The sequence below is a fragment of the Lytechinus variegatus genome, chromosome 16 (assembly GCF_018143015.1).
Source record: "Lytechinus variegatus isolate NC3 chromosome 16, Lvar_3.0, whole genome shotgun sequence".
Lineage (NCBI taxonomy): Eukaryota > Metazoa > Echinodermata > Echinoidea > Temnopleuroida > Toxopneustidae > Lytechinus > Lytechinus variegatus.
The window spans coordinates 10482455-10508797 of record NC_054755.1 but is presented as its reverse complement, the minus strand read 5'-3'; the positions used below and the strand labels follow the sequence as shown (position 1 = coordinate 10508797).

The following is a 26343-nucleotide window of genomic DNA, read 5'->3' as shown; positions in this document are numbered from 1 at the left end:
ACAGAAAGAGAAGGGGAAGAGAGATAGAGGGGGGAGGGGATAGAAAAATAGAGAGCGAGAGAGAAAGGGAGAGAGTGAGATAGAAAAAAGAGGGAAACAGAGACCTAAAGAGATAGAAAGGGACAGAGCAAGAGAAAAAGGGAGAGAGGGCAAGAGAGGAACAGAGGGAAATAATGCACTATGTATAATGAGTGATGGAAAGAAAGATAAAATAGATGCAGAGAAAGAGAGGGGAAGAGAGACATGGACAAAAAGATAGCGAGCAAGAGAGACAAGGGAAGAGAGGGAGAAATGCATTCAACAATCACTGAAGTCATCACAGATCAATCAAGTAATCTGTGATCTGATGTCACACTCAGCAACAGATAACGCGACCAGATGGGTCCTCATTTTCTCGGTTCACCAAAGCACAAAACAACGCTGTCCTAATGATCCTGCAGACCATGTCATGATTACCATTCAAAGGAAACATTATTTTATGATAAATAACTTATTCTCATGGTAACATGGGAATGGTAAATGGTAATTGATGGCAGAAAATTAGTAAAAAAGAAGAAAATGGTCAATGTTATCATAAAAATTATAAGACCTTCCTTATCATCATTACCATCATCTTTATTATTTTCATTATTTACTAAATATTACGAATTTGAAGTTTAATGGAAAGGCCGAAAAAATATGTTCTTGTTATCACTTAACATCATCAAAGTCTTCTGATACAAAGCCTAGTCCCAAAAGTTTATATTTGAGTTTTGAGCATGTTCTACTCAGCATATTGACATTTTGAAACTTGAACATTTCCTAAAACAGAAACCAATTCTAGCAATATCTTGTATTACATTTGTCTCAAACATTACAAATTGGAATGTTGGGTCTCATTCAGAATGGAATATCAAAATATCAATATCACAAAAATACATTCCTTACAGAATAAGCATATTGTGGGTGGATTACTTTAACACTGTAAACCCCATGATGGCTCGTGAACTCAATGATCTTTTGACAAACATCTCAATAGTTTTAACCATAATTTCATAAAGAATGCTGATGATGCCATTTACCCAGAACTTGTTCCGACCCTTGATGACTTCCGCATCTGGTGTCGGGGTGTTATTTAAAGCGGCGGAAAGAATTTTTGCTCCCTGCTTATGAAATCAAATATTGCTATTTGAATAAAAGGTTTTTGATTGCAGCCATGGATTGCCAGATGTGTACATCAAGTGCTATTTGTGAAGCTTTTCATTCGGATTAACGCTGGTTAGGTCATTCTGTGTCCGAGGAGCAACACCCGACTGCACTTTTATGATAGCCTTGTACCCCTACTTCTTTCTTCAAATTCATTATATTTCTTCATGACTAAAATTTCTTTTCCCATTCCTTTCCTTTTTCTTCAACCCATTTTTCAATCTCCTCCAATTCTTCTATTCCGTTGCCCCCGCAGTGGCTCGTCATCTTTTTGCTACTCTTCTCATTCATCTTTTTGCTACTCCTCTCCTCCTTTTTTCTTTTCTTTTTTTTCTTTTCTTTCTCCTTCTCTTTTATTTCTTTTTTCTCCTCTTTTTCTTTTGATTCTCCTCTTCTTTCTTCTCCCCCTTTCTCTTCAATTTCTTCTTCTCATCATCAACACTAGAAGCTGCAATCTCCCCTTCTCCTCTTTCCACTTCCCTTCTTCTTTGCTGTACAACAGCTGTATAATCCTCCTCTGCGGAAGCAAAATAATGATATTTCTCTGTATTATATTGTATTGTACATGTATATCTGTATCATATCTTCGGCCATATGCCAAAAGGGCCTTAACCCGATTTTAGGGGTTCTGAATATTTTATAATAAATTTAACACATTTCATGTAAAACTTAATAACTTAACACGTTTATCGAAATTGGCTTCAAAAGCAAAAAAACGACCACAAACTTTTGATTATTAGAGAGGCCAAAACCTTTATAAACGCCATTATCTCGGAATGGCCAAAAGCAGTTAAGGCCCTTTTGGCATAAGGCCGACGATATATTTATATTATATCCCACCACAAGCTGTATTGCTTTTAGGGGCCTACATGTACCCCTTCTCCTTTCAACAAACCTTGTACATAATAATATATTCTTTGATAAGAAGCAGCTTTAGTATGAATTCATGACCAAAAAGGAAAATTTTGAAAACGGACGAAAAAACTGTTTGGATACATGAATGAATGAAAAAATCAATGAAAGAAAGAAATGAACAAACAATGAAGTAAACAAACAAACAAATGAATGAATATGCACTGTAAAAACTGCAGTGTTAAAACTGACACCAACTGGTGTTAATAGAGGACCACACCCTGAGGTGTTAAAGTTACACCCTAGAGATTCAACGTAACACCAAAGAGTGTAAATGTAACAACAAAAGGTGTTGCAATAACATCTATAGGTGTAAAACTAACACCACCAATTTAACACCAGTGTAAAATAACTGGTGTGGTCGTCTATGTACACCGGTTAACACCACAGTTTTTGCTGTGTGCTTGCAGGGTTAAAATTCATCCAATGTCATGACAACGGATGCCCTGTTGACTAGGTCTTAATGCCCCCCCATCGCCTATTTCAAATTTCCAATTTGTGCTGAAATATAGAAATGTGCCCTTTTTAGTGGCCTTGCCCTGAAAATATTGTAATCACGACCTATCCTTGCAAAGTTACTACATTGTACACTTAACTCCGATTTAGATGATTTTTTTTTTACGTTACTCCCCCCGACATGTGACACAACATTTGCTCCTGCGACAATTGCTCCAGGCTTAATTTCGTCTAAGATGTAGGGTTAGGGTTGCAATAGGGTTTTTATGTTAGGTTTTGGGTAGTGTATAGTGTTTTATGTTAGGTTTAGGGTAGTAGTTGGTCATTTGATGAGTGTGTGGAATTCAGAGCTGAGCAATCGTCACTGGAGCAAATGTCATGGATCTGACTGACAGGCTATACCTAAGTCTAATTCTAAATCTAACAATACCCATGATCTAGTCCCAAGATCATATTCTAAACCCAACCAAGACCCGACATCAAAGAAGTGCCAATGGATGCTTTAACACCAGGCCACTAACTTTTCACGGAACCAGGCAACTTCAACTGCAGTGACTCAAACATCAGAGAAGTTAAGAGACATTGGTTGACAGGTCTGTTTTTAATCAAAACATCCAGGCTGAAAAAAAAATCAAATTCTTGCGGACAATTTCAAGATATCTGTGACAGAAAATCATTATTCAATCGATCTTCATGGGAGTGAAATTATAACACATAAAGTGTATGGAAATATATTGGGATGATGTTTCTGGTCACTTAACTTTTCACCTTTTTGAAGTGCTAAACAATGGTTTTAGGGTACAATCATTTTTCCAGGGCTTCAGGGTTTGTTAAAAATATGTTACAGACACACGATACAAATAGGACATTGCAGCTGAGATATTTTCGAAAGTCAAAATAACGTCAAATCAACCTCTAACGAGAGTTATTGTTAACAAATGAGGAATTCTTCTTACCATTCAATAAATACCTGTACACATGTACTTGAACTACATCAAATTGAGGAGCCTGTCTCTGCATCAAAGTACAGGGGGTCTGTGAGTTGCTGCCCTCTGTACAGAGTACACAAGAACTGTTAATCTGAAATAAATAAGGATGAAATGAATGTTTATTTGAGGGTGACATGATTGCCTTTAGATAATGTAATGATGTGTTTGTGGTCATTGTTATGGTGGATGTTGTCTGAATTGTCACTTAATACATTATTGAACTGATTCAAATGAGTTACCTGAAGTTTAATGTCAAGATAAATCTTTGTGAATGCCTTAATTTGTAGACACGCAGTTACCCAGATGTGTCCTATATCATTCTATCCTTTCATTTTGTGAACCTGTTTTCTTTGGGGATTTATCGTGAATGTGAAAGAAAAACAAGATTTGATGAGAAGCGCAAGATGAAAAACACGACTGAGCCGGTTATCATTTTCATACGGCCAAGACGATCTTGACATTATGAATCCTTCTCATAGGGATGTTTTCGTGACTGTCGCGACATAATAATTACACTTTACGACAAAAGTATGTCTGCGACAGCGGGAGAGCTCATGATGATCTTTTATTGTTTGCTCGAAAAAAAATTGAAATTCTTTGGGCTTGCCCGTGCCCTTTTATTGTCATCCTCATTTATCCTTTTCAACTTTTTGAAAGAATTATTTTGATGCCGCGATTACGAACAAATCTACCAGGCCAATCGCAGATGATGGTAACAAAACAAAAAGAATGAGGCTTAGAAGGATGAAGTCTACTGTCGCCAAAACAAACCCCCGAGCGATCTACTTGGGCTCGGCTTACAAAGAGGGTTCAGTGGGATGACATTTACAATTGAAACTTCGGTCACTAGGCCAAGTTATCCATTCTCGGCTCGCCCAAATACGCACACATTGAACCTATTTTCCCTCCATTTCGCATTCTTGAGAATCCTCAGGCGATACGCAACCGAAAGTGGTCTTAATGCATTTTTTGAAATGCTGTCTATTTCAATATACCCTGATGACAACATCGTGTTGTCTAAGGTGCCGAATAATGCCCTAAATCCAGTTGGAGACGGTTGTTAAAGAAACTGGAGCCATTTAGGATCGTCGGAACGGCAACCTTTGGCCGGCATAACCCTCCCAGCGCGAGTCACGAAATCTTTCTCTGGCAGAGAGAGATGACAGGTTATTATGGTTTCTCTTTCTTCTCATTTGCCATCTTATTTGATCGCCCTTGAGTATCTTTCATTACCAAGGGTTGGGCTTCACCTTCTGTGACCTCATGCGGCTGCGAAACTTCTTCAAAGTCCTACCGCTCTGCTAAACTCATCATAGGGTCCAGGAACCCCATTGCGCGGGGGCCAGATCGAAAGGGAAAACAGTCATCCCGACATCAAAAGACACAAAGGATGTCATTTCAGCGGGGATCGATGACGACCAATTCGGCATTCTTGTCCCAGATGACGGCAGATTTTCTGATTGTGTGGCGCAAAGCAATCGGTCTAACCCGTATTTAGGGCTCATCAAAACCGTCTTTTAATCAAAATTGTGTTAACTGATGTCCATGGTTAAGTATTTCAACATGCTCTGTCCTATCGGATATTTGGGCAGAAATATCTATAAAAACCCACCTCATGCTGCTTTGAAATTCATCATTGGAGAAAAAGAGGGCAAGCCTGGCTCTTGGGGATAACCGCTTGAAGTTACTTCCCTGTGTCAATGTCCCCAAACTCTGTCATCAAAGCACCCTCCAGACACCTACACCCCTCATCTCTCTGAATAAAGACCTTGCAAAGGGATGGGAGAAGAGAAGGAGGAGGCAGAGAGAAAAAAAATACAAAAAGCGGCGGAAGTTATTAAAAATAATTACAACAGCATGCTAATAATAAAGTAATCTTCTTTCCACTCAATTTTCCTGACCCTTGTTTACTACATTCCACCACGCATTTAATAAAAAAAAACCTTCGGCGACGCGCTGGAAAATGGAGAACGGCCCACCGGCATCTGCGAGATCTATTAACACATATTCACGACAATCCGCTACGCTAGCATCAATCTCTTTTTCTTCTCATCCTCATTAGAGCATCTCTAAATTAACACGTGGGATGGCAAGCAGTATAGAGTCATCTCTCGCGCCAGGGAAACCTTGCCCATGAAAGTGCCGTGCGGCATTTCGCTCCCCGATGGAGCCCCCCTCCAAAATAATAAGTCACTGACATTTCATCGTGGCATGTAATTATAAATCAATACATCATTGTTACCAATCTGGCTACAAGTCAAGCGCACTTTAAGCATCCCGAGACAAAGTCATCGACAAACACATTCTGATGCGTCCGTGACCCCCCCCCTTTGATGGAGGCATCAGGCGGTAGCGGTTTGAAATTCTTTCGAAGTGATAAAGACCCGAGAATCTCCGCTCTATCAACAACCAAAAAGTAGGCCTCAATTACACAATAGATCCTTGTTACCCGTTCAAAGGCATTTTGACCTGTGAAAAATGGAGTTATTCAAAGTGATGCATCTGATTGCATCGCCACATGTTGGGCCTCCATATCAAAAGTCTCAGCAGAACTTTCACCTCCATTAAAAGCCCCTCTCACCTCCACCTCGCTGGCTTTCATCCACCAGCCACTCTTAATGATGGGACAGCATGCGGGCGCGAACAGGGCTGGAATTGACCGCAAAACAAGAATTGCGCTTTTGTCGTAAATAACCCCCACAAAACAGTTCCCTCAATTGACAAGCATAACAGAGGCTGGTACATGCATCACATCTTCATGCTGCCTCTTTATTCATTCTTCTTACCCCTTTCTTGTCGATCTTTTTCTTTCCTACGGTTTTAAACCCCCTCCAGAATCTCTGTTTCTCTCATCACAATTTCAGCAATCTCGAGGAGGTTGATTCAGGACAAAAAACTCTTGACATCTCCTCTGCAGCACCTGAACTTTCCCTCTGTACTTTGGATGACCTGCGCATCGGGTCACTCCCAGCATGCAACAGTCTTGATGATGCCATCATCGGTGGCGGAGAATCAAGATAGGTAATTAGACCAGTTGACAGACATGAGTTTGGGCCTGTGTAGTTGAAAAAATAGACAGAGGTAATCAAAAGTTGGTAAAGTGTTTGTTAAAACATGGGTCAGACAGTGTAGGGGATGAGCATGAACAAGGGTGGAATTAGTTTACAAGAAGGTCTGTAAATGTTATAAAAAAGAAAATGTTATTGAAAAATGAATTTTGAGATAACAGGCCTGAATAATTTGGTGATCTGCTGGAAAGCAATTACCCGCCCTTTCACACGGGAAAAAAAATGATAATTTGAATGACGATTCCAATGAAAAATAAGGCTAATGACGAATATTTAGCATGTGTGAAACCAAACTACATGTAGAACATGATTAGAATCAGGAACACTAATCACATTCACAATTACAAAAGCAATTATCATTACAATGATGATTCAAGATTCACGTGTGAAAAGGCCCATAAAGGAGAGTCTAAATATGGGTAGTGATCAGAGCTAAATGTGGAGAAAGATGCTTTAAAATGAAGCAGGGTAGGACATTCAATTAAAAGAATGAAATGAGAATGAAAAAAAGAGAGAAAATTATAGAAATGGAAGAAAACAAATAAATAAGAGTTGGATAAAGGAAAAGTTGAGAATAACACTGAGAGATTGGATGAATAAAAAAAAATAAAGAGTAAGGGGGAGAGAAACAAGGAGAGAATGTGGGAAACGAAGGAGGGGGGAGTGGAGAAAGAAAGGAAAAAGGAAGAATACAGGCACATCTAAACAGAAAGAGAAAGGAAAGGAAGAGAGAGAAGAACAATGAGACAAATGACACAGGAAAAAGAAGGGGAAAATTAGTTATGGGGGAGGAAAACAGAAAAAGGGGAAATAAAAAAACGGCATGAAAGAGAGAATAGGGTGAGCAGAGAAAAAGGCAAGAAAAACGAATGGAAAAGAGAAGACAGAAACTAGAATAGAAGAGAGAAAATGAAAATAGAAAGTGGCGAGGTAAAAAAAGTATAAAAGAGTCATTCTTTTGTCTTTATGTAGTATTTTATGCTAGGCAAGCTAGCATGTCATGCTTTATCCTACTAATAATATTAAGAACCTGTATTTGGAAAAAAAACTGTACATAAATGAGAAGAACTTTGGACAGCCTCACAGTCATGCAACAAAGTATTATCCAACGAAAGAATAGTGATACAAAGTATAGAGAGGGGTAAAAAAAAAATGGTATAAAGGTATATTATATTATGTGGGTCTTAACTCTCGTAACTCTCCATAAAGATGAAAAAATATAAATCTTGACCTAAATATCTACAGAGAAACCATTTCTTTGCTCAAATGATCTTTGTCCATACCAGTGTCATTACTACTGTGTGGTCATTACTGGTCAAATATAATGACCTAATAGCTCAGCTGGATCCTAATCCTGCCCCCTGCCCCTACCGTGAACTTGGGCCATCAAAATGGACAACAGAAGATTCCCTTATTCAAAAATACTCTAATTCACTAAAGAGCATATGGCATTTACATTATATATTCATAATACTGTTTTCTTCTTGTTCATTTCATATAATTATTTGCACCCCTGCATTTTGTACCAGAAGGTCCATAGACATTTCCAATTCAAGTCTATATAATTTTCCTTCAATCTCCTCATGAAATTTTGTCTCTACATTTTGCTTATTTCAATAGCTTTGTGATATTAACTCCAATTTCAAATCTGCATGAATTCTCATGGATTTTTAAGATCATGGTCAGAATAAAACAAAATAATCATGTCCAACCATGTGGAAAAAACACTAGCTATATTAATATTTATTGGATTAGTTTCAAAATGAAAGAATATTATTATCAATCTACGTTAATAACCCAAACCCTGAAGGGTTAAAAGACAAGTTCACGCCAAGAAAAAGTTCATTTGAATAAAAAGAGGAGAATTAAACAAGCATTACAGTGAAAAATTGGGTGTGAAATAAGAAAGTCATGACATTTCAAACTTTCCCTTAATTTCATAAATAGTTATCTGCACAACTCAGTAATATTCAAATGAGAGTAGATGATGTCTCTCACTCATATATAAATAACAAATTTTTGCCAGATTTTGTATAAAAATGTTAATTGTAACCACATCAAGACCATACACTTTTGACATTTTGTACATATTTTAATAATATTACCCTTTTCAAATATAAGATCTAAGCTAGCTAGATGCTCAATCACTTTCACATTTCCCTCCAAAATCCAATCCCATGCACGACCATGACTTATCATGTTGAAGATAAGTGATTTGAGAGGGGAAGTGGGGGGGGGGGGGTCGGGAATGAGAAGGGTAGATAGGTGAATAAACTTGGTATACAAAAAGGGAACAGGCCCAATTCCCTTTTGATTGGAAAAGTAGCAACTCAATTTAGTTTTCTAAAAAGAGTCCTATTGGTATCAATTGTACCCATTGTATTGAGACATATGGCAGAGTCATTTCTCTGTGTGTCCTCCCCAGCAAAACTTCGGTGAACAATTAGATGTCTTGTTCAGACTCTTAAGTGGTACCTGTCTTTACTTTAAGAAAACCCCTGCCAACATCTGTATTTCTGCAAACGTTCACTGTTAAGCTCATACATTTCAATTACTTTCTCACTATATAAAAATCATTATTTTCTTAATGAAGAAGGATTCATGCAAAATTACATGCATCATAATCAGCATACATGATTTGTGGGTCTGAAAAATAAGACTAGTTGCCTTCCAAACCAGCTTCTGCCGCTCACCTGCCAATCAAGCTGCTTTCTCATGAATATGCATCGGTAAGCGTGCATAAAAACATGAGGTCATGAATATGCAATTACTACTCCTTGGCATGCCGCCCAGTGAACCAGTGGGAAGGCTTTGCAAGTGCAAGATGAGGAGGAAAAACTGTCAGAAGATATTTATCCAAATATTTTGAGAGAGGTGAAAATCTTGGTGATCTATGTGTGGTCAATTTGGGCATTTGATTTCAGCAAAGAGATGTCTCCTTGGTTTCAATTGAATGAGCAGTGCTAAAGTGAAAGTACTTACCTATTTCACTCTCTCTTACCCCCCCCCCCCTTCTCTCTCTCTCATTCTATCTCTGTTTCAGTCTCTTCGGACTAACCAATGAAAAACTAACAGCATTGCTGGGGGGGGGGGGTGCTATTTAGACATTTTGGTGATATATTATTTTATTTCATTGTTTTTCTCCTGCACATCATGCATGATTTGGTGATAACTTTTTTTTTGGGGGGGGCATGAATCATAGGTTAAGTATACTAAAAAGCATGATTCCAAACAATAATGGTCTTCTTCAAAATTATTATAACATTCACAATTTGCAGAAGAATTTCATTTTAAGTAGATTTCTTGAAATATAAGACAACCTCGGATGCAAACTCATTAAATTAATTTAATATATCCATGAAGCAGAATGGGTATGTTTCTTACATGAAAAACATAATTTCATAATTTGTGCAATGAAGACAAACAGGAATGATTAGGATGATGATGATGATGGTAATGATGATGATGCTGCTGCTGATGATTCACAATGTGTCTTTAATTTTAAGTAGATTGCTTGAATTAATTTGATATATTTATGAAGCAGACTGGGTGTATGTCTTAAATGAAAAACATAATTTCATAATTTGTGCAATGAAGACGAACAGAGGTGATCAGGATAATGATGATGATGATGCTGATACTGCTGATGATGATGCTGATCATGCTGCTGCTGCTGATGATGATGATGATGTTGATGCTGATACTGCTGCTGATTCACTATTTGCAGAAGACTTCATTTTAAGTAGATTGCTTGAAATATATGACAACCCCGGATGCAAACTCATTAAATTAATTTAATATATTTATGAAGCAAAATTTGTATATTTCTTAAATGAAAAATATGATTTTATAACTTGTGCAATGAAGACAAACAGAGATGATCAGGATAATGATGATGATGCTGATACTACTGCTGCTGCTGATGATGCTGCTGCTGGTGATGATGCTGATGATGATGATGGTGGTGATGAAGGGGGTGGTGATAATGATAGCGATAAATGGTGATAATTTAAAGGTCAAGTCCACCCAGAAAAATGTTGATTTGAATCAATAGAGAAAAATCAGACAAGCACAATGCTGAAAATGTTATCAAAATCGGATGTAAAATAAGAAAGTTATGACATTTCAAAGTTTCGCTTATTTTCAACAAAATAGTTATATGAACGAGCCAGTTACATCCAGTGAGAGAGTTGATGACATCACTCACTCACTATTTCTTTCGTATTTTATTATATGAAATATTTTTATTTTCCCATCATTGTCATGTAATATGAATTTTCATTCCTCCCTAAACACATGGAATTCCATTATTTTAACATTTTGTGCTTCAGGCAAGGAGGTCCTAATTGTCAAATTCGTAAAAATTGAAATATTGTATAATTCAAACAATAAAAAACAAAAGAAATAGTGAGTGAGTGACGTCATCGACTCTCTCATTTGGAAGTAACTGGCTCGTTCATATAACTATTTTGTTGAAAATAAGCGAAACTTTAAAATGCCATAACTTTCTTATTTTACATCTGATTTTGATGAAATTTTCAGTGTTGTGCTTGTTGATTTTTCTCTTTTTATTCAAATCAAGTTTTTGTTGAGGTGGACTTGTCCTTTAATTAAGGGAGGGAAGATTATCATACCCATATTGTAGTAAGTACTAAAAGTTTACAATTACCTACATGTTGAAGATACAACCTTAAGTTGTTCTGAAAGAACTTTAGATGAACAATCAGAGAAAATGTGAAAATACAGATATCTTAAAACATTATTTACAAGTCTGTTTGTTTGTAGTGTGATATAACATTCATGTCAATATTCCAGTCTTTTTTTCATTTTTTTTCCTTTCCCCCTTTTACATGTTTGATTTTTGCCAATTTCTATATTTTCATATGCCCTGTATATCTGTGTCTTTTGCCGCTTTACTTTGCATCAATAATATTCACTGTGTGTAATATTTTTTAGCTTTAATTAATTCATAAATTTATATTAATTTGATATGATTTTTCTCAATATGCTGCAATATTTGTTTGCATGTATTTGCTACATTTGTATTTTTTGTCGTTTTATCATTTTATATGTTGGCCTATGCACAATACTCTCTTATAAAGCAGGCCCGGGCAGCTGTATTTTTTTTTATGAAACTGAATAAATAAATAATAAGAGTTAAGTTTTTTAAGGTTTTAATAAGTGTCTCCCTCTTCTACATGTACATACACAACAGCTGATTTATGTTTTATCAATGCTAAAACTTTTTAAAACCGATGGCTGAATTCAAACAGAATCCAGCAAAAACCTGTGATATCCCAACTGGACCTGAATATCTTGAAGTCTTTAATAAAGACATTGGATATTGATCCGCTGGTTTATGGAGCACTAAATATGATTTGAATGAATAAAAATAATTTTTCTTTTCAATGTATTTAAAGAACAGAGATGGATCAAATATTATATATCAATTAAATTCACTAAACAATGCCTTTTTTAACAACCAATAAACAAATAATAAATTGATTTCAAAGGTGTCGGCAGTCCTGGTTTTGGGAGAGGTTAATCAGAGTGCATGTATGTTCTGAGAGGTACCTAGCCACTATGGCTGTCAAACATTACTGACCCATATGTACGGGTACTTTTAATTGAAAAACACTATCTATAGACACTTGTCTGAATTATCTCGGACACCAGGCTCGATGGGATAAACATTAGTAATAATATACTGTGTCTCACTCTATTCCGTTTCCGCATTATTCCACATACACGTACTACTGAACAGTACAATACGAGCACGGACTTGATTTGCATTCTTTCTACGGCTGTTCTATCTGCATTGGCAAACGTACAAACGTATTCGGCTGGCTATGATCTGTGCCCTGGAATAAAAATTATGAAACCCCGGGCCGAGAACATGAACGATGGGGCGTCCCACAGTTCTGCGAAGAAGAACATACCATGCAAGCCTTCGTAGATGCCTTGCTTGCGGGCAGTGCCGACAGTGAACATGCACATGTCACGGGTGTGTGCAGAGAAACAGCTTCTTATATCAGAGCCCCACGAAGACATATGAACGCCTCGTGAGAAAATCATTGTTCTGTGAACTTTCCTTCCTCTCTCTTTCCTCCCAGAAGTCAAAAGGTGAAACATTTTCACATTAATTCCCGAGGGGAAATTGGAGGAGGAACGAAGGGAAGGGGAAAAAAATGGAAAATGTTATTCACGTACGTTCAAAGCTATGGCACCTTCCCCCATACCATGAATAAAGTCATGCCTTTTATCAACTGAGGAGCAAAACTTTCATCCCTATACTGACTTTTTGTTGAACATAGCTGAACATAGAGATTGAAAGGCGGTAACAGAACTAACCCTTCGTCTACCACAACTGGACGTTCTCTGTACAAAGCTTATGCGTTTTACAGAACTCGGCAGTCAACAGGTTGAAGTTCCAATCCTTCCGAGTCAAAAACACATTGTTAGTCTAAAAAAGTCACATTAAGCCACAGCTTTTCACAGAAAATAGGAATTCTTACATAACATGCTCATGTTTTCTTATGCAACTATCTATTTTCCTTCCCACCCCCATTTAGAATCCCGGATAGGCATTTTTGGTGGTTAATACAGTATTATCAACATCTTTGATTAAGGCAACTAGATATTGGTGCTCTTCAAACCCCAGGATAGGACTGATCAAAAGTCATGTAGGCTCTTTAAAAGAAGATCTCTGAATTTAGACAAGCAGTTAGGACATTCAACTGTAATTTGAATGGGGGACGTGGTGCAGTGAATGAAGTCCCTTTCCCTCCCCGAAAGGCAAACGATAACAAACCCCACTAACTACAGGGTTACGGAAAATGATGATTCTGTTAAAGATGGGGGCATTTTCCTTTTCAAAGAAAACGGGGTCTTAAAAGAGAATGAATTATGCCTCCCTGCACACAGTTTAGTAATTCAACATGGTAAAGGTCTTCGGGCTATGGTTCGGAACGGACGTCGGTTGCATCGGGTGTGGGTTAAGGCATCACGCACGCTTTTCTTTCGCATGGTTCTCCATCAAGTGTTCCCTTTCACTGAAGAAAACATGCAAGACCATGTTTGTCGTATCACGTACGTCTTCGGTGCATGAAACCTCCAGCGGCGATCAGCGGAGAGGTCTGCGTGTGTCACATTTCATTGTCGATGATAAAATGTCGCTTCCCTTCGGTTTGCTGACGAGGAATCTATGACCTTGCCAACAAACTTCGATGCTCTCTTTTTGGTTTGTCCTATAGTTTGAATCTTGTTTTCAACTTCTCAAAGACATTCATTTCTTTCTTAATATTTCCTAACATTTATCAGGAGTTTGAAAATATTATCTTACTATCTCATTGCAACAATTTATTCCTCCTCTTTTCCTCAGTCTTTCCCTCCATTCAGGGGGCCTTTGCAGAAAGGGTTGCACTTGGAAAAAAATCATGCTTAAGTCCCTAATACACATGTGTCATTGGTTGAAAATTAAGTTGCAATTGATTTCCGGAGAAATGTTTGTAACTCGTTCTGCACAGGCCCCAGATGCTATAATCAATCATGTTATGATGGATAGTGTTATTTATACAACTCCCAAGAATGTACTGTAATCTGATTGGTCCAAATTGGATCACATGATATTCAGCGAATTGCACTATTGCATCCAAAACGCACTATCCTGCACTCTGACGTCATACCAAAAGTACTATCCTGCACTCTGACGTCAGAGTGCAGCATAGTGCGAGGTCTGGAATTATCTAGAATTTAGATCAAATACAGCATTTAGGGCAACTCAGTAACATGGGGGAAGAGGGGGGGGTGTATAAAACAAACAATACACGCATTCTTGTGCATAAAGGACCTAAATAATGAACTCTGTGCTCGACTCGCCAAATGGATATACCGCACTCGGTCCTGCAGACCTCGGTGCGATATATCCATTGGCTCTTCTCGCACATTGTCATTATTTGGCCCTACATGCATTCGCTTACGTGCATTTTGTATACTAATCAGTGGTGATAGATCATATGTCTGAAAGCTCTGTTTTCTTGAGTGGAGATTGATCGCCAATCGCTATCAGTGACCACTTACGACTGCGTTTGAGCTTTGGATAATGAGTCAGTCACAATAACATTGTGATGCATCATATGTCAAATAATGTTGCCGAAGAAAAGTGTAAAACATGTCACCTATCGCAAGTGGCGATAGCCTTTGAATGACATGTTACCGATCGCCTGAGTCAATCTATCGCAACTAGTAATTACATCAGAATAGCTCATTACTGATTGCCACTGGTGACTGATACATGTAGCTCTTTCGTCAAGTGTGACTAGTGATAGCTTCTTAAAAGCTTCTCAAAGCATCCTTCATAGTATCAGGCCACTGGACAAGCAGAGCTGACCAAAGGAACATAATCACAGATCAATAGATGAAATTAATGCCTTTTCCCCGAAGAAAAGAAATGTTATGTAAATAACATGGTTTTAATCAGGGGAAGAGTGAGGATTTTTCGTGAATCTGAACACAAACTGTATTACTCTTATAGTTTAATAAAGAAGTTCCCAACAAGTGCTGTGACAAGAACTTCTTTCCAAGGAGTCATGGTTATGGTCATGATAGGATTTTTGGTGGAGGAGGGAGGGGGGGGGGCAGAACAAATGTCATGGTACCCAAACTTGACAGTGATAATAAGGGGGTAAAACTAGAGGTAAGAGGGCCTCAATGGCCCAACATTCTTTCAAGAAGTCACAAAATGGTCAACCACAAGATTGACAAAACAAAACGATCAAGCATCAAATTAAGTATCATTTTTTTTCACTGCATTAATACTAGAACATTACAAACCCATTTACCTCCTCGTTTTGACCCCATAAGACAGAAGTGTGTCATTCTGATACCGGAGACATTCTATAACTCAAACAAAACCAACAATGTCTTCTTTCTCCTATCAATGGTCACACAATAATAAAACAAATACTTCAAAGGGGAAGTCCAATTCAAGCAGTGAAAAATTATTAACTGGACGAACTGAAAAATGGGGGATTTGATTTATTAAAGGGGAATCCAACCCAAATAAAAACTTGTTTTTATAAGAAAAAGAAAAATCAGACAAGTTGATAGGTGAAAGTTTGAACAATATTGGACAAACAACAAGAAAGTTATGAATTTTTGAAAGTTGTAAATATTGGTAATCACTATACTCATGGAGACTTCAAATTGGCCGCATATGGGATGTAATTGTGATGTAAGGCAAGGACTACTCTTTCATGTACTCCACTACATATAATGGCTTAAATGTCATTTTTCCCAAAAGTTTTATTTCAAATTATATATTTCTTTCATGAGGACATTAAACAATATACTACCTGGCTTGTATTTGGATTACTGCCCCAGGGGAGTAGGTACTTAGGAGAAAACCACAAATCCCTGATAATAAAGTACATGGCCTATGGGAAAGTTGTCCTTGCCCCTTGTCATAATTTACTTACCCAGTTGCCAATTTGGAATCTACATACTATTAGTGATCCCAATTTTTAAGCAGCTATAACTTTCTTAATGCTTATCCGATTTCTTTCAAATTTTCACCATTCTGTTTAATTTATTTTTCTCCTTCCCCACACAACATTTTATGGCCAAGGCTGGATTCCCCTTTAATCTCCGACCCAATAGCACAAGGACACCATAAAGAGATCTGGGGCCCCCATTTCAAAAAGAGTTACAACTGCTGTCACTTTGCCATTATGGCAACTACCATGGAAACCTTGGCTGCTCAGCCCCATTGCCATTAATTAATGGCAAAGTTAAGACAGGGCCCGTCTTATAAAGAGTTACGATTGATCCAATCAATAGTAACTCTATGGAAATCCATCAGTGTCAGAATTTTTTCTACAGGAAATTTGCAAAATGTCCTATGAAAACCAAGGAAAATACACCAAATTGTCAAGAAATCAATGACTTAGGGGATATACATTCATATCTAGAATTTTTTTTGAACAAACATCCATTTCTTATGTTGACTTTGCTATCCCTGTGGAGGGGAAACAAATTGAAAAAAAAAAAATAAATAAAAAAAATAAATGCGATTGATCGGATAAATCACAATTTTTTGTAAGACCGTCCCCTGTTATAACTCTTTATGAAACGGGCCCGTGCCGGTATTCACTTCGATATGCAAGCCAAAATTTTAAGTATTTAACTCAGTATTTTGCATAAGTAAAAGACTTAACCATCTTTTGTATTCAATATTTTGTATTCAATTAGCTAAGTATTTTACTTAAATCTAAGTCCGCTGCCTACCTGGCTTAAGTCTGGCTTGCATGCAGTTTACAAATGTGATACGCCCAGTCATACATTCTGTGCACAGATGAATACCGGTACATTATTTCACATGATTTGGCTCAAACTTTATGACGTCACATTGGTTATTATTAAGTACCTTGCTTAAATTTGGCTTAAGTAAAATACTTAATTGTGATCTGATTACAAGTTTAAGCATTTTGCTTAGCCGAGTAAAATGTTAAGTAAAATACTTACAAAATCATTACTTTCATTTGACAAGCCAGGGTTTGGATAGAACAACAAGAGCCTGAGATTTCAATATTTTTAGGGCAAAGGCCTCTTTTCCACAGATCATCTTTCTATGTTACAACACAAAAAATTAAAATAATAAAAAAAAGGCACAAAAAATCTGCAAGGCCAATAAGAGGAGCACATGGGCAAATCAACGGTGCATCCATAGCCTTGGCTTGTGGTCTTGGGATAAATTCTTAGCTCTGACCTTTTTGTCAGTTTAAAGTTGTTCAGTGATATAACAGGAGTAGATGCTTTACTTACTTGGAAAAGTAGATGGTAAGACTATTCCCTCTCGGTTTCTATAAGGCCGACGAGAGATCAACTGTTGCTTTCCCCAAACACCCTTTGCTGAATCAATAAAGAATAAAATGATGACAAAAGATTAACGCACAAATATTCACTTTTTGAATAACCCAATAAGGTTTAATATCATTAATACATATGGTATCAAAACATATGCTTTCAATATTTGAGAGGTGGGAAAGAATACAATATATTATGATTACTATTATTAGCTTATTCAACTTCATACTAAGCCTACCCCCCCCCCACCTCTTAAATATTGAAAGCATACGTTTTAATACCATAGTAGGACTACATACAAAAGAAACATGATTTCACTTTCACTGATTCAAAAAGTGCAGATGGTAATCCTGCCTTTAAGGATTATATTTGTGTGTTTTTTTATCAACCTAAATTTCTGAATGGCATTCATTCACTCAGCCTGTTTTGTCTTCATAACCGAGATAGTCAACTATTGTCTTACTGACATCATACACCTTAAGATTAGAGACTATGGCTGAGGGGACAAAAAGTCAATATAAGTCCAGTTCATATTTGGGGCAGGGTCGTGTTGGAATAATGAAAGTTGATTCACAATGAATTGAAAATAACTCAATAATGTTCAAAATCTTTTGCTGTACCCAGCCCCCTTCTGTCTTTCTTCCTCTACTTCACATTCTTGTCCCCCTCCATCTTATTTTTTCCTCTTTCCTTCTCCTTCTGCCCTCCATCTCCTGATCCCCCACCCCCTACCATCCTGTTTCTCTTTTCCCACTCATCTTCTGCTCATGCTCCTCCTTGCTACTCTTCATCTTAATCCCCTCCCCCTTCAATCCTCATGCTACCCTCCCATTTCCCCTTCCTGCAACTCCCCCCCCCCATACCATCCTGCTCACGCTCCTCCCACACCCCTCTTGTTACCTCCTCCTCTTGCACCACTCCCCTTTCATTGCCAGCTCCTCCCTTTCCTCCACCCACCACTCCCATACCGCCCTGCTCCTCTCTTCTCCATCTCTCTCCCCTCTTACCTCTTCATCTATTCCCCTCCTGCTATTCATTGTCTTGCCCCCTCCCCTTTTCCTCCTCCTGCTCTTCTCTTCCCAGCCCCCTCCTATTCCTCCATTTGCCCCCTCCTCCTTCCTCCATTTGCCCCCCTCCTTCCTCCATTTGCCCCTCTCCTGCTCCCCCATTTGCTCCCCTCCTGTTCCTCATTTTGCTCCCCTCCCCTTTCCTCCACATATTACTATCACCTACCCATCAGCTTGTCACCCCTCCTCCCTTTCTGTTCGGTCTGTCCACATCCCCATCCCCTCCTCCTCCTCACCCCTTCTACTGTATTTGCTTCCCTCCTGAAAACCCCACTACATGTATTTACCTCAACTAGATAAAAGTTGCAAGTCAATGGCAAGCCGATTAAGGAAACAATGTCCAATGTTGATAAAAACACTTTGCTAAACTTCTTAGTGTTCTTGAAACAGAGGCACAATGTACTTAGATTACATTCAAGGACAGTTGGTTATTTTCAAGGTATCAAGCTGAACATCTTTGATTTTCCTTTAATGTGAAAAAATACTTCTTGCTGAAAAATTAAACAATGTTTTTAAGGTAAAACAGCAAAATACATCCATCAAGCACTTGTGATCTCATCATCCACTGTCACAGTTTAGGATGTAAAATTGTAAATGTTCATATAATGTAGCCATGAGTTGGAGTATCAACAGACACCATTCGGGGAATTTACCAAAAACTGAATGATGCTTTAAAAATTTGGAAGTTTAATAAATCAAATTCATGTCTATGCATTTATTAGTGGTGCAGCGAAATTCAGCAGAGGAAAACAAAAGAGATAAGAGGTATCCTCGTCATAGACTTAATATTCCAAAATGAGAAAAAATGTCAAAATCATGATTATTTAAGCTAAATAATTTCTTTTAAAATAAAAGTAATATTTTTAATATTAACTGACCTAATAATTATTCATTAAAAATATAACAAATGAAAAAAAATCAACTCGACAAATTTCCAAAAAGTCCCCCTTATTTTTTAGAGTGGTCACAAAATTCGAGCGGAGTTGACCTTCCTTAGAGCAACACGCTTGTGTGTTGCTGCCCTCTACGTTCGTTGGTTATTACATAGGCCCGCTACCACCCCCGCCCCCCCCCCACCTGCCCATCTTAGATAGACTGTACTTTGAAGGAATTTGTTTTACTTTTAAACTTATAAATTCTACATTCTTGGGAGTGGAAGATACATATATGCAAAATCACTGAAATGCACAAAAGTCGAAATTAACGACAATATCTATCACTTGGGGAGTGCTCTTTATATATCAGACTAAGATTAGTGACATACTTAATGGTATTAAAAGGTTATCTGCTTTAATAAGAGGGGATTAAGTTCACAACAGTATTTATAGGTTTCTATCCATTCAACAATCTCAATGTGGGTTGTAAATCCAGCAGAACTGTTATTTGAAAACAATACAATTTCTAAACTGTAACAGAATTAACAGATTAGAAAATATAAATAAAGGAGTGAAGGGGAAAAAAGGAGAGCAAAAATGTAAACAAAATTGAATTAAAAACAAAACCACAAGCAATTGTCCGTACACATACATTACCAAAGGATTGAATCAACTTGAACAGGCCTTGTAGAGAAAGGTAAAGTTTAGCCTAACATTAAATGGAAAGATCACCCTGACGAATAGTTTGTTTTGAGAAAAGTTGAGACAAAAATATTGGTGAATTTGATGAAAATCCTTCAAGGAATTTTTTTACATCAGAGTATTGTATTTTTTTTTTCAATTTTGACTTTATAGTGATGTCACAGCCAAGCAGTTCCTCCATAGGCTACAGTATGTTAATATAAATTCCACAAAATGCCATTTTCTCAGAAATTTGAAAGTGATCTTGGTTGTGCAATGTGCAGCGGATATATCATTGGATGCATCATTTCATACACTCTTCTAATAGAAAAAAATTGTATTCATCAGATGGAATATAAGGTACATGCTAAAATTTGGGGAGCAGCTCCCATGTGATGTCACAAATAAACAATTTTAAAAATCCAGAACTTTCTCATTCCTTGATGGATTATCAAACCTTTACCGGTATTCTCTCTGAACTTCCCCTAAATCAAGCAGAAAATCAATAGAAAAATGATTAGTAAAGGTGAGGCAAAACGTATGAAAGAATGAAGATTAATACTTCAAAGGTACTCATAGGCAGGTATTTTTGTGATTGGGTCGGTGTAAAATAACCTAGGCCTACACGGCTACCAATATCCAGATCAATAATACAAATTTCAAGTAGTTCACAAAATGTCAAATTGCTTCCTGTTTCTTTGCCTAATTGTATGTCTTCTTGCAAGTTCAAAAGGAAAAATACAGAATACACAATAACCATTCTCATATCAACCTTTTAAGAATTAATAAGAATGAATTATGTCTTCTGGGATTCTTGGCTCATACATAACTTAATAAGGAAAAAAAACTGAAGTAAAAGCATGGTTTTATTGAATAGAAGGAATATAGTGTATGGTTTTCCCATATTATGCAGTTGAGCAGAAGATTTCCTTTCTGTAAAGATCATCCCACTATTAATTATTTAAAAATATCGGATGCTACGCAGCTTTTCTTAAACAAAGGTAATATCTTTCTTATTCAACAAGAATCTATTATTAATGCTCTACGTCTTCCTGCATTTCCATTTACATCTGAATTGTTTTTTCTCTGTATGTCTACGTGATATTTGCTTCTGTTCAAGATTTAAATATTGATAAATGCCAATGGTTAAAATGGTTCAAGTCTCGTCCTATCTTAAACTAGCACATCAATGATGTGGAGCTCATCCGGCATCTCGCAAGGAAATTTAACACAATTTTAATTTCGGCCCAGTTGACAATGTAGTGAATTATATTGGTGACATAAATTGAGGAATTAGAATTGAAATTGATGAAGAAATGACATGGAAGCATTTTTTGTGATCTATTAATAAATTTCATATGAATTAAAGCTTGTGTATAGTTTTGGTAAATCCACCAAAATGCACCTATCACTATTCCAATTCATTGCTAGCTAATATGAATGGATATGCCCTATAACAGTTATGATGTGGAGGATATGAAATGAAAATGTGTTTTACAGGATAAATTTTGCGATTTTACATGGAAATTTAACTTGATCGGGTCACCCGATCAAATTAAAATATCTGTGTGTTTTTGTCTTTCAATTAAATCCTATTCCAAATCATGGAATGGGCTGAAACTTTCAAGATATGTTCTTTGTCTGTAACTTTTGGATATCTAATCACTAAATTTATAAGATAAGTGCTTGAATGCCCATTTTTTAAATTTAAAACAAGCATCGCCGAGAGAGGGCGCTATATATCCAAGATTTGAATATTTGAAATTTTCTGAGAGAAGTGCAGTTGGAAAAATATCTAACGGTCTCTACGCTTCAGTAAGACTGTCATATTAGATGATATTCGATTATCAATCACATCATTGACCCTTTACCAAAGCTATACACAGGCTTTAAGCATACATAACTCTCTAGTCAAAATTTCTTAACTATGTGTAGAATCTTGGTGAACCTCATGTAGCTCTCAGATGGAACAAAAATAATCAAAATCAATCAACAAATAAATAGGTAATTTTTGTGAGTTTTCAAAATATATGAATGAATTAGCATATTTAATGAATTTCTAAATTCTGTGTTTAAATTTTGTATCACCACCTCGAGTTTTCATATAAAGCAAACAAAATTGAAATTGATCAACAAATGAAGAAGAAAAAACATTTTTTTTAATTTATGAATTACATAAATTAGCATAAATTATTCCAGTCAAAATTTCAAAATTCTGTGTAGAAATTTAGTGAACCTCATGAAGCTTTACCAGATGGAAGCAAAAAAATCAAAATCGGTCAACAAATAAAGAAGAAGCATTTTTTGAGAATTTTGAAAAATGTGCATAAATTAGCATATTTAATGAATTTCAAAATTCTGTGTACAAGTTTTGAATCCCCCACCTAATGCTATCATATAAAGCAAACAGAATTGAAATTGGAATTGAAATGGAGAAGAAGTAGCATTATGAAATTGTGGACGGACGACAGACGACGGACGATGGACGCCATGCTACGGCATAAGCTCATTTGGCCCTTCGGGCCGGATGAGCTTAAAGCCTGTGTATAGCTTTGGTAAAGGGTCAATAATGTGATTGATAATCGAATATCATCTAATATGACAGTCTTACTGAAGCGTAGAGACCGTTAGATATTTTTCCAACTGCACTTCTCTCAGAAAATTTCAAATATTCAAATCTTGGATATATAGCGCCCTCTCTCGGCGATGCTTGTTTTAAATTAAAAAATGGGCATTCAAGCACTTATCTTATAAATTTAGTGATTAGATATCCAAAAGTTACAGACCAAGAACATATCTTGAAAGTTTCAGCCCATTCCATGATTTGGAATAGGATTTAATTGAAAGACAAAAACACACAGATATTTTAATTTGATCGGGTGACCCGGTCAAGTTAAATTTCCATGTAAAATCGCAAAATTTATCCTGTAAAACACATTTTCATTTCATATCCTCCACATCATAACTGTTATAGGGCATATCCATTCATATTAGCTAGCAATGAATTGGAATAGTGATAGGTGCATTTTGGTGGATTTACCAAAACTATACACAAGCTTTAAGAACAACAACAATAAATTTATCCTTTGTATGCACTCCTATGGCTTTTCTCACTGGATGATTTGCATCAAAGTCATATAAATTTTGTTTGAAAAGGAATTCTATCAAAATGAAAAAGTCACATTGGCCTGAATTCACAAAGGTGGTTTTTAGAACCATCGGTTAAAGATAAATGCCAGTTGTGGCAACGATTTAAAAATGAGTTCGTACAGAATCCAATAAAATGACCACCAAAGTGTCTGTTTGTATAAATAAAAAATATGTGCCAAAGAATTCTAGAAGAAATTGTGTAATTGCTGAGAAATTAGCAAATAAGCACAGGATTCGGGTCAAGCGTAGGGCCGACATTCCAAGCAATAATAATACACTGTTCCACGTGCGCTTATCTGTGTTCTTGATCTTCAGTGTGAAAATTTTTCAGCATAGAAAAATAAGATTTCACAAAGTTCAGTTTATAACTGTACCAGATCTAGATCCTCGATGATATAGTGACAAATAAGCCTGGTTTTACCGACTTTCTCGTGAAATCAGAGATTACTGCAACTACTTTCATTTATCTTTAAACCCATTCGTTTATGCAAAATTCCTGTAATATGCTTATTTACCACGTATATTAAAAAATGTCCAATGCTGATGCGCTCTTTTGTCACAGTGCGCTAAATTGATGTCTGTTGCCATGGTTAAGTACACTACTTTATTCATGAGTCCATAGTTTGAAGAGTGGGCTCATTAATTCAAAACAGTAGTCTCATGAATAAAAAAGTTTTAAGAGGGATTCTTGTGAATAAGGCTCTTTGAAACCACCCAAAATACTTTCAATATCTTTCTTAGGCAACAAATATACTGAGGTAGAAAACAACATGGTCAATTTTATCAGTTCTGCCCCCCTTACTGATCACAGATATAACATCCCATTCAATTTAATTTTATGAAGACGCACAGGCAAATATGAAAATAATTTTACCAAAAAAAGAGATAATTTTTGTGTGAATTCTACATAAAGTAATGCTAAAAAATATTAAGGTTGTAAATTTGCCATTTCTTCGAAGCGATAAGAATGTTTCATTCTTTCTCCTATCATTATCTTGCAACTAATTTGCTAAAAGCAACCAAACGTAAAGATATTCAAATGCCTCCCCCCACGGACATCAATTTAAGAACCAAATGGTAGGGTTATGAATCTCATTTAGGCTATATATCTGTCATCATTACATGGGCAAAACCAACTTACACCAAACGCTATTCTCTTCGTACACACCAGGTGTAACAATCAAAGTAAGTGAGCCCTTTGGTTGACAACCACTCAGGCCACGCGGCCGCCTCCCGGCTGGCCCGTTCAACATCCACTCAACAATCAGTCCTAGCCCCCACAACCCTAAGAGAACTAGCTGCCAGCTTTGTGTGTTTGCCTCAATTGTTCTTCAACCAGATAAGAGTATTCTTTAGAAGGTAGTTAACACACACAAACACAGAACACAATACCGGACCCTTTTTTCCTCACACAATCATTCTTTTTCCATTATGTCCTCCCATTCTTCCCCATTTCTTTTCAGACCCCCAACTCGATTCATTCAATTGTGTGTGTGCAGGCACCCTGTGCTGTGAGCCGAACAAAAGGCAAAAGAAAATTGGGGGGAGAACACAACCAAACAAGCCATTGAAAACGTCATTGACTAATAATGGTTGGTGACTTATTTGGGCTATTCAATCGGTCGGGAGTTGAAAAGGAATCAGGGGGAAATAGAAAAGAGGAAGGTTGGTTATTATCATGAAAGGGAGCAGCATGAATAGGAAGGCTTTGAATCTGCGGGATCATTATGTTCCGAGCCAGACTAGCATGTCACCTGCTTTGTCGCACTGTTCTCTGTACTTTTCATTCTATTATAAAGCACTTCAAAGACATCCATTGGTCGTGCCCGCTTGGGTGCCCCCACTGTACCTCCGCCATTGTCCGCCCCCTTTCAATAACCAAGAAATAGCAAGCATAGAAGTGAGGAGCTGCAACACAATGGGATGAAAAGAATTAAAAATATTTTGGCAATCAACAGACTCTATTCTCCTATTCTTCCCCTACTGTTCTATATAACACTAAAATGCAGAATAGGAGACAGTTTGCAACTTTTGGGTGAATAGCAAAAAAGGAGGAATTGTTTTGCTGCCTCGCCCCACACCAAGCAAAAGATGAATTCAATGGATATTAAAAACAGCCTCCTTTTGTCTCCTTTGTGCATGAATCTGATGTGATTTGCAAAATTCCTATTTATCTGCCTTGTCACTAACCAACAAAAGACGAACACAGGTGGGACTAAAAGGCATTATCAAAGTTCACTATTACTGGGATCTTTCCTCTGACTGGCAAAAACAACTTTTAAAAAAGGCATCCACTGTCCGCCATTGTGCTAACTTTATGATAGGGATACAACGATGTTCCATTATCCCCCTATTTTGTCAATTTCCTCACTCTATTCTAAACCACAAATCCATATAAAGAGGCAATTTTTCTACTCTTTTTTTATCGTTTACCAGTAATTCATCACTATTCAAGGCCAATGCTGAACACGCACAAGTGCAGCAACCCCTTAACCATTTTTTCAATTTGGAAAGCAACTTGGGAACTTAAACGACTGCAATATGCAAAACCTCCTTGTCATTATTTTTTTTTTGGAAAGCAACTTGGAAACTTAAACAAATGCAGTATTTAAAAGTTCATGTCCATTTTTCACTTTGGAGACCAACTTGAGAGCTTAAACAACTCTGCAATTATTCAAATCACCTTTTCATCATTTGAATGATAAATATCTCAAGGAAATTTTTATATTCATAAAACCTTGTTAACTATTAAGTGTACATTGAAACTGATGGAGAAGATAACATTTTATTTGATTTAAGTATTGGGGAAAAGCTTCCAAGATGAGGTTTTTGTTCTTTTATCCACTTGGTCTATTAGCAGATAGATGTATTCTCAGATAGTTTAATGCCATCAGTCCTAAACCCACCCATAACCAGTTGGTCCAATCGATATTTGGTCTAAATAATTCTTGAATTGGTATAACTGTCCTGTCACCGCGCCTCCTTATCATTTTGCTCTTTGTCAAATAAAATTTCACAATCACACATACGTCAAACTAATTGCATTAAAATTTGGATCTTATCGGGTAACCATCATCCACCTGGGTGGACAGTGCCA

The 26343-nt window shown here is 36.9% G+C and overlaps 1 long non-coding RNA gene across 2 annotated transcripts in view; it reads right to left on the bottom strand.

Annotated features, from left to right (window-relative positions):
- Nucleotides 1-2925: 2925 nt before the first annotated feature.
- Nucleotides 2926-26343, bottom strand: part of LOC121430341 — a 39400-nt gene continuing 15982 nt past the window's right edge. The window contains exons 1-5 of one of the 2 annotated variants that reach the window (XR_005972019.1): nt 24388-24621; nt 17432-17518; nt 6329-6597; nt 5155-5310; nt 2926-3633 (exon numbers count right to left, since the gene is read on the bottom strand). This is a non-coding gene — a long non-coding RNA (uncharacterized LOC121430341). Of the gene's footprint in view, nt 3634-5154; nt 5311-6328; nt 6598-17431; nt 17519-24387; nt 24622-26343 lie in introns of those variants that run through there. The other variant, XR_005972020.1, reaches the window with a different exon arrangement.